Source organism: Nicotiana sylvestris, chromosome 7 (assembly GCF_000393655.2).
Source record: "Nicotiana sylvestris chromosome 7, ASM39365v2, whole genome shotgun sequence".
Classification (NCBI taxonomy): domain Eukaryota; kingdom Viridiplantae; phylum Streptophyta; class Magnoliopsida; order Solanales; family Solanaceae; genus Nicotiana; species Nicotiana sylvestris.
This window is the reverse complement of record NC_091063.1, coordinates 51,130,151-51,138,620: the sequence shown is the minus strand read 5'-3', so window position 1 is coordinate 51,138,620 and position 8,470 is coordinate 51,130,151.

Sequence of the window (8,470 nt, the reverse complement as noted above, 5' to 3'; positions counted from 1 at the left end):
CTACCCAAAAGAACCCTTTCCAAAACATATGAGCGTTCTTATAACAACTCCATCGGTTTCGTTCACCGTTGGATCCAAAACTACACACGGCCTGATTTTCGTAACACCAGGGATATGTGGGCAACTCAGGAACAAGGGTTCGACCCCCAATTTTTTAAATCACATCATTCCTCACTCAATTTGGCCAAAATTGATCATCATTTTCTTTACTCGAGAACTCTTTCATCATTCTCGGGAAAAGAGGGACATCTGTTGCTACCCAATTTTGCCCTCATATTTTTTCTCAAATAATATAAATACTTTCAAAACATTATTTTTCATCATTATTTAGTTTACAAATCTATTGAAGCATTTTTCTACAATTTCCATAATTTTAGAGTTTTTAACTTGATTTTCCTGCATTTAAATTACTTGAATAATTTACTAATTACTCCTTTATATTATTTTATGATGACTTAATTACCTAAATAATTACTTGAACCTATAATACTTATTTCAAATATTTTTTTTACTTCATTTTATATAATTACATTAGCATTTTTTAAGTTATTTGCACAATTTTACAGTAATAGCCTATACTCATCCATAAGTACTTTATTTATGTTATTTGGGTCAAAATAGTATTTTTCTATTTTTATAATGCTAAATTATTATTTTTAATTATTTTAGTGCATAAATACTATTTTTATTTATTTATTTATAATTTTTTAAATTATATTTGATAAATTGTGTGTATTTAAGAGTTGGCCCAGGTTTAAACCAATTTTTGGACCAAAAACATCCCAACACCTTAGCCCAATATCCCCCAGCCCAAAGCCAAAAAAGTCTTTAATAGGACCCGGCCAATATCCATTTTTACGACTTGCCCCGTTCATTTTAAACATTAGCTGTTGAACTCTCAAGATCAATAGCCCCCGTTCACTCTCTCTCTTAATTAACCCCCCAAAACCCTATCATTTTCTCTCAGACGCTGCCCTTAAATCCTCTCTTCTCCTCTCCTCAAAAACCCTAGTCGCCCTCTTAATTTTCTCTAAATCCGTCTCAACCATGGATTCTTTCCATGATTTTCTTGCCTTTTATGTTTTATCTCAGTATTACCTGCAAGACCATGATATCACTTAGTACTTGCCTAAACATGGCAAGTACTATCGCTCAGATTTTGGCCGTTCAACTTCAATCGCTTAAATCTGAATAATATCTCATCCATATACATCATGGCCAGGCTATATGGTTCCAATTAGCCAAGATCTACGGCTAATTTCCGATTTCTATCAATTAGGGTTTACCTAATCTTTCTCTAATCTGACTTTTTACTGGTTCTACATGATTTTATTTCCTTATTTATGTTGATTTTACAATATTTCCTTATTCGTTTGCCGGATATCTACTACTATATAAACATTTCCCCATTCCCATTTGAAACAGACTTTAATCGCTAGATTTTCACTAAAATTGGAGTTATCACTTTATTGTTCTCAAGTTTTATTGTTCTATACCTTGATTCTTGGCCGGCTGAAAGCCAAGGCCACCAGGATTTGACTTTTCAACCTTTTCTTGGTGCGAGCACTACCCGAGGTTCCTCTGAAGCCCTTAGGAACTTTGTTGTATTGAGATTCTAGGTTCTTGTTCTTTGTTGATATTCAGAATATTGTGGAATTTGTTCTTTCTTATTGTCCGTTTAACTAGTAAGTCACTTGGTGGTGCAATTTGGTTATTGTGTGTTTATTATTCGCACATTCTTACCTCTGAAATTTATGGCTTAATGTGTTTTTGGGCTACTTTTATGTGTAACTTTAATTAGCTTTGCACTTGCTTTGAGCCTCTTTAGCATTTAATTTCACCTAATGCTGCCAGTTTTGAGACATGTTTATGCGTAATTTCAACAATTTGAACCCTCTTAAGTTCGTTTAGCTAATGTATTCTGGGCTACTGCTGTATGCGACTTTGTTAGTTTTGCATTTGTTTTGAACCTCTTTAGTATTTAATTTTACTTAAAAGTTTCCAATTCTGAGGTATGTTATCTGAATGTACTTCATTTGAATAAATTGGACCTTTTTAAGTTCGTTAGTCTATTGTGTCAATACTTGAATGCCTACATTTGCTATTTGACATGAGTTTGCTTTCCCACTCTGTTCTGAATCTCTGTAAGGACAGACTTGCATAAGTAATGTGTTCTAACCTATGTTAAGACCTTTTCTATCAACTATGATCTTCTCCCCTGTTAATGTGTTTCACAACATGTCTTTGTTTTGCTTAATGTTATATCCTTAGTAATTGTTTGAAACCTTTAGAATGGTTATCTTAGTTTGTTATTCCATACCATGTTTGATACTTTTCTGCTTCATGATATAAGTTAACCTGATTGTCTTATGATATTGTAATGAATCCCTAGCATAATTTAGACCTTTAAGCTTCAAATCTTTCAAGTTAGTGCCCTACTTAAACTTGTTTGGTGTTACTCACCTTTGTATGATAATCTTGTTAATCTTGAAAACTTGTTTATCCCCTAACTCTTTCAATAGTTTTCTGCCAATTTTATTTTGCTAAGTGTTGAACCTGCTTTTAAGTTATGTTTACCTTCTTGATTAGTTGTTCTTTGTTCATAATTTTGCTATGTCTACCTTAATCTAGAAGTGTATTTTCTCAACTTTTGTCCCTTAACCACTGTCCACTCACTCTCATTTTGTTACCTATGCTATTCTGAACCTATCATTCTTACTATTGACCTCTCTAGTGTGAGCACTGCTCCGGTCCATTTGAGACCCTTGTGAACTCTAACACACTAGTACTTGGGGTCACTTGGCCACTCTCTTTACTTCTAATACCTCAGCTATCTCTGACACTCAGTTCTTCCCTCATTCTATCTATTGAACATGCAAGCTGTTTTGTTTAAGTGATTTCTGGGTAACTCGCTATTTGGTCATGTGGTCAATCTGTGGCTGTCTTGTTTTGGCTTGGGTTCCTCTGTGATTTCTGGGTTGTGCTGATGGATATAGTTCCTTGTTAATCTAGGTGCGCTAAATTGGTGAAGAAAGAGTTTTGTTGAAGGCACATGCAATGCTGGGTATTTCTTTTGTGCATATTGTAGGTCCACTATTATTGTTTGTATAATCCCTTGTAATTACATTCATTACTGGACTTGTAATAACTTTGTAAAGAACAATTGGGGGTGTTAGTATAAATAGGGAAAACAGGTATACTTAATGTTTGCATGAAAGGGTAGCAATCATGCTTACAAGATTCATATGATTTACTTGTTATCCATCCTGCTATTTATGCCTTTCAATTTCTATGTGCACTATTAGAAATCATGTCATTAAAAGAATCACACACACATACACACATGCACACACAATACTCGTCTACCATTCAAAGTATGAGTTCAAATGTTTCATGGTCTACTATTATGTGTTAATAGACATCATGCCTATAGGAAACAAATGCCAATGAACTTTCTTTAAATTCGTTTAACTATAGAATATTTATTATATACCATGTCTATTGGACTTTAATTAATCAATTAGCTATCGTTATCATTATCATATTGCTCCTCTAGATAACATGTTCATAGGGATAAGGTATTATAAAATCAAGGTTCGATCATCAATTGCTAGAGATCCTGCCAATAGGATATTGTCACTCACTTAATATGGTTCATCCCCTTGTCAAGGTTGGGTTCCTAGAACTATTCTCACTTGCTTAACTATACCCCTATTAGATATAATGCCTTTTGGACAATATCACTTTTCTAAAATTGGTATCTAAAACCAGCGTTAATAGCATATGGTCTACTACATCCTTGTATAAGCCATTAAAGGTAGTAATGTTATAGTAAGGACCCAGCCAATCGTCTCATGAGTTACCACTCTGTTTTCCCCATTTCTGCTTCTTTATGCTTTGTTTATCCATGTTATGTGGTATCGGGTTGGTCGGATCGAATCTGGAATAATTTTGGTAAGGTTTGAGACGCTTAGTCTCTTTTGAGGAGCTTAAGTTGGAAAAGTCAACCGAATGTTGACTTATGTGTTAGAGGGCTTGGACGTGAGCTCTGATGGTTCGGTTAGCTTTGGGAGGTGATTTGGGACTTAGGAGCGTGATCGGAATAAGTTTTGGAGGTTCGGAGTAGATTTAGGCTTGAATTGGCGAAGTTGATATTTTGGCGATTTCCGGTTGGTAAACAACATTTTGATATAGGGGTCGGAATGAAATTCCGAGAGTTGAAGTAGTTCCGCTGTGTAATTTGGGGTGGGTGTGCAAAATTTCATGTTATTTGGACGTGGTTTGGTTGGATTTTTGATAAAAAGCGTAATTTAGAAGATTTTGGTATTCTTAGGCTTGAATCCAATGCGAATTTGGTGTTTCGATGTTGTTTTGAGAGTTCAAAAGTTTGGAACAAGTTTGAATGAGGTTATATGATATATTGGCATGTTTGGTTGAGGTTGGGCATCAGGTGAGTTTCGGCTGGTCAATCGAACCAATTCATGCCTTGGAAAGTTGTAGATTTTTGAGCTTTAGCTGTTGTAGAGATTTATCCTTTCCGATCGCGTAGGGAGTCTCGCGATCGCGTAGGGCTGTGATGAGGGCAGGTCAGGTTGTTCTTCGCGGTCGCGTAGCTTGACTTGCGATCGCGTGAATTGGGCAAGTGGTGCATCGCGTTCGCTTGGCTCTATCCGCGTTCGTGTAGGTTTGAGGTTCTGAGCATCGCGTTCGCGTGTATCTCTATACGTTCGCGTAGAGTAAATTTTGGGGCCTGTTTATTTGTGCTTCGCGATCGCGAAGGAAGTCCTGTAATCGCGACGAAGGAATTTAGGCCTGGGCAGAAGGTTTAAAAGGTTGTCTTGTCCGCGAATGTGGAGTTTATTTCTTCCATTGTTGGTCGTTTTTGGAGATTTTTGAAGAAGATTGAAGAGGGATTCAAGGGGAATCACTTGGAGGTAAGATTCTTGGACTTAAAACTCTATTCTAGTGTGAATTCCACCTAAATAATCATGGAAATTAAGCCAAAAATTGAAGAACTAGGGCTTGGAAACTTAGACTTTTGCTTGAGGATTTGAAGGACCATTTGAGGTCGAATTTTAGAACTTTTGATATTTATGAACTCATGGGAAGACAAGGAATCTGTTGATGTAAAAATTATAAAATTTTGAGACGTGGGCCCGGGTGTCGGGTTTTGGTAATTTCGGGATTTATGTTGTAAATTGATTATTTTTGCTTGTGCTTCGTTCCCTTAGCATATTTTGATGTCCTCGTTCTGATTTTGGATAGATTTGACACGAGTGGAGGCCGATTCGAGGGGAAAAGGCATTGCGAGCTAGAGATTTGACTGGTTCAAGGTGAGTAATGACTGTAAATGATGTTCTGAGAGTATGAAACCCCAGACTTGCACATCGTTGTGCTATATTAAGATGACGCACACGCTTGATGACGAGCGTGGGGTCGTGTACTGTAGGGGATTGTGACTTAGTCCATCTCGGATGACTATTTTACCACGTATTTGACTAAAATCTATTTGCTATCATCATGATTTGGGCTGAATGCCATATTTGGGCCTTGTGCCAACTATTTGAACCCTCCGGGTACTTTTACTGATATTTTCTCACTATTTTGACTTTATACTTGAACTCAGTCATGTTATATTTCACCATTTTTGTACTTAGCCATGTTTACTCTATTTTAACACTTACATGATTTTTAAATGATATTTTTGGGCCCGAGTGGCTTGTGAGGATTTTGACTGAGTAAGGCCGATGGCCTATGCTGTGAGGAAACATTTGTTACTGATTATGAGGCCGGGGGCCTGAGATATGTACGCCACGAGGTGGCATGATTGATATGTGGCCGAGGGCCTAGTGATGATGCCACGAGATGGCTTGATATTGCGCTTGAGCCGTAAGGGGCCCCTCCAAGAGTCTGTACAAACCCAGTGAGAGTGGGTACCCATTGTGATGTGAGATTGATTCCGAGGGGCTGGTATTGTTTTGAGATGTTTCCCGAGGGGCGGATTTGTTGGTACTATGCCCGAGAGGCAAACCTTTATGTGTTTATTTTTATAATTGACTGTCAATTACCTGCTTAATTGTTGAAAAAGGCTTTTCATGAAGTAAACTTTGAGTTAAAGGATTTTACCTATCTTTCACTGGTTTACTGTTTTAAATGGTTTTACTGCTTCATTATAGCATGTTTTTGTGCCTTACGTGATTTCCTACTTTCAGTCTTTATTTATGATTATTACTCACTGAGTTGGAGTACTCACTTTACTCCCTGCACCCTGTGTGCAAATTCAGGCATATCTGGTCCCGCTCCTGAGTGATGATCATTTCCAGCTCAGATGGATCCGAGGAGTCTCTAGGTAGTTGTTGGCATTCGCAGCCCGAAGCTCTTCTCTATCTTAGTCCTTTATGTTTTTAGTTTTCTATATTAAACTCTGTAGTTATATTTGGAGTATTCTATTTTTCTAGATGCTCATGACTAGTGAGACCCCGGTATCGGGCTGTGTTTGGGCTGTATTCTGCATATTATACTATAATTTGCTTAAACTTTGGTTTATTTATTCATGTTTAGACTGTTTCTTAATTGTTAATAATTGGAAAATGAAAGTGTCAGCTGGCCTTGTCTTCACGAGAGGCGCCATCACGACTGGGTCCGGGTTTAGGATCGTGACAAGTTGGCATCAAAGCCTAGGTTACATTGGTTTCACGAGTCATGAGCAGGTTTAGTAGAGTATCGCGGATCGGTACAGAGACGTATGTATTTATCCTCGAGAGGCTGCAGAACCTTTAGGAGAAACTTCATATTCTTGAAAATCTTATCGTGCGTCCTTGATTCGGCTTGAAATTTAACTCTTTGAATTCCTTCCACGTGTTCGTATGCGCACATGAGCGCTCTGTATCAGATATGCATCGATGGCTTGTGATTACTCGATCAAGGGGCGAGATGTGATCTCTGTGTGTTGATGTTGGGCCAGTCTGGAAGACTTAGGGCTGGATTTTTGCCTATAGCTTGAGCCCTAAGTTGTTGATTTTGTGAGCGCATGTTCTGGATCCATATGTTCTGTTGTGTCCCTATTAAGGGAGGTAATGACTGGATAGTTACGTGATGAGTGTGATGTGACTACGAGATGTATTCATATGATTTGGAAGCGACGAGAAGGGTCTGCTGGAAGATAGGACGACTATTAGGTACTTGATTTTCATCTTGATTTGAGGTATAGCCCCGAGTTCTGGGTGTGTGAAGAATCTTTCCATGATTCCTAGTTGGGAGTAGAGTAAATTTCATGTTGCTGTCTAAGTTCAGACTCAGAAAGTTTAAGTGACTGTGTAATGTTTATGACGGTGGAAAGTATACAGAAATGTTAGTTTGAGGCAAAACAGGTAGGGTTATCTCCTGCGGGTTGTTCTAAAGTTTGCGTAATCCCTTGTGTCATTTATTGGAAGATCTCTGTTACCAAGAAAATATATGTTTTACAATTTGAATTTGGGTTGCTCAAGAGAGTAGGCTTGACTACTGTGAGAGTGAATGCGAGATTTGCAAAAGATATAAAGTACTAGATGGTTTGTGTTCCACGAGCTTATGAAGGATTGAGTTTAATCTCATTATGGTACTATGGCAGCAATAGAGTATATGTGTTATGAGTTATTGTGTATGTTTTGGTCTATGGCTTCGAGCCAAGTAGGGGAGTCCATTATGAATTAGTCGATTGCACGATTATGTTCTATGTTAGTTCCAGTTTGAGGTGTGCGGGTGAATCAGTCATCGGCTTTAGTGCCAGTTACGTCACCACCACCCGCCCAATCAACTAGGGGTCGCCCTAGAGGGGTAGGTTGATCAGGTGGTGGTCATGCCCGTTTCTATGCACTTCCGGGCAGACCCGATGCTATTGCGTTAGATGTTGTTATTACATGTATTGTTTCAGTCTTCCACAAAGATGCTTCTGTATTATTTGATCCTGGTTCCACCTTTTCTTATGTGTAATCATATGTTGCTCTTTATTTGGGTACGCCCCATGAGTTTCTTGCTTAACCTATTCATGTATCTACCCCGGTGGGTGATACTATTGTCGTAGACCATGTGTAGTGACTATTGGGGGTCTGGAGACCCGTGTGGATCTTTTATTATTGTGTATGGTGGATTTTGATGTCATTTTGGACATGGATTGGCTATCTCCGTGTTGTACTTTTCTGGACTGTCATGCTAAGACAGTCACATTGGCTATACCGGGTGTGCCACAGATTGAGTGGCGAGGTGTGACTGATTATGTTCCTAGTAGAGTGATCTTATTCTTGAAAGCCCAGCGTATGGTTGGGAAGGGTTGTCTTTTGTATCTAGACTTTGTGAGGGATGTCAGAGCTGAGACTCCCAGTATTGATTCTGTTCTAGTTGTGAGGGATTTTCCCGATATGTTTCCTCTAGACCTGTTGGGCATGCCACCAGACAAGGATATTGATTTTGGTATTGACCTGGTGCTGGGCAC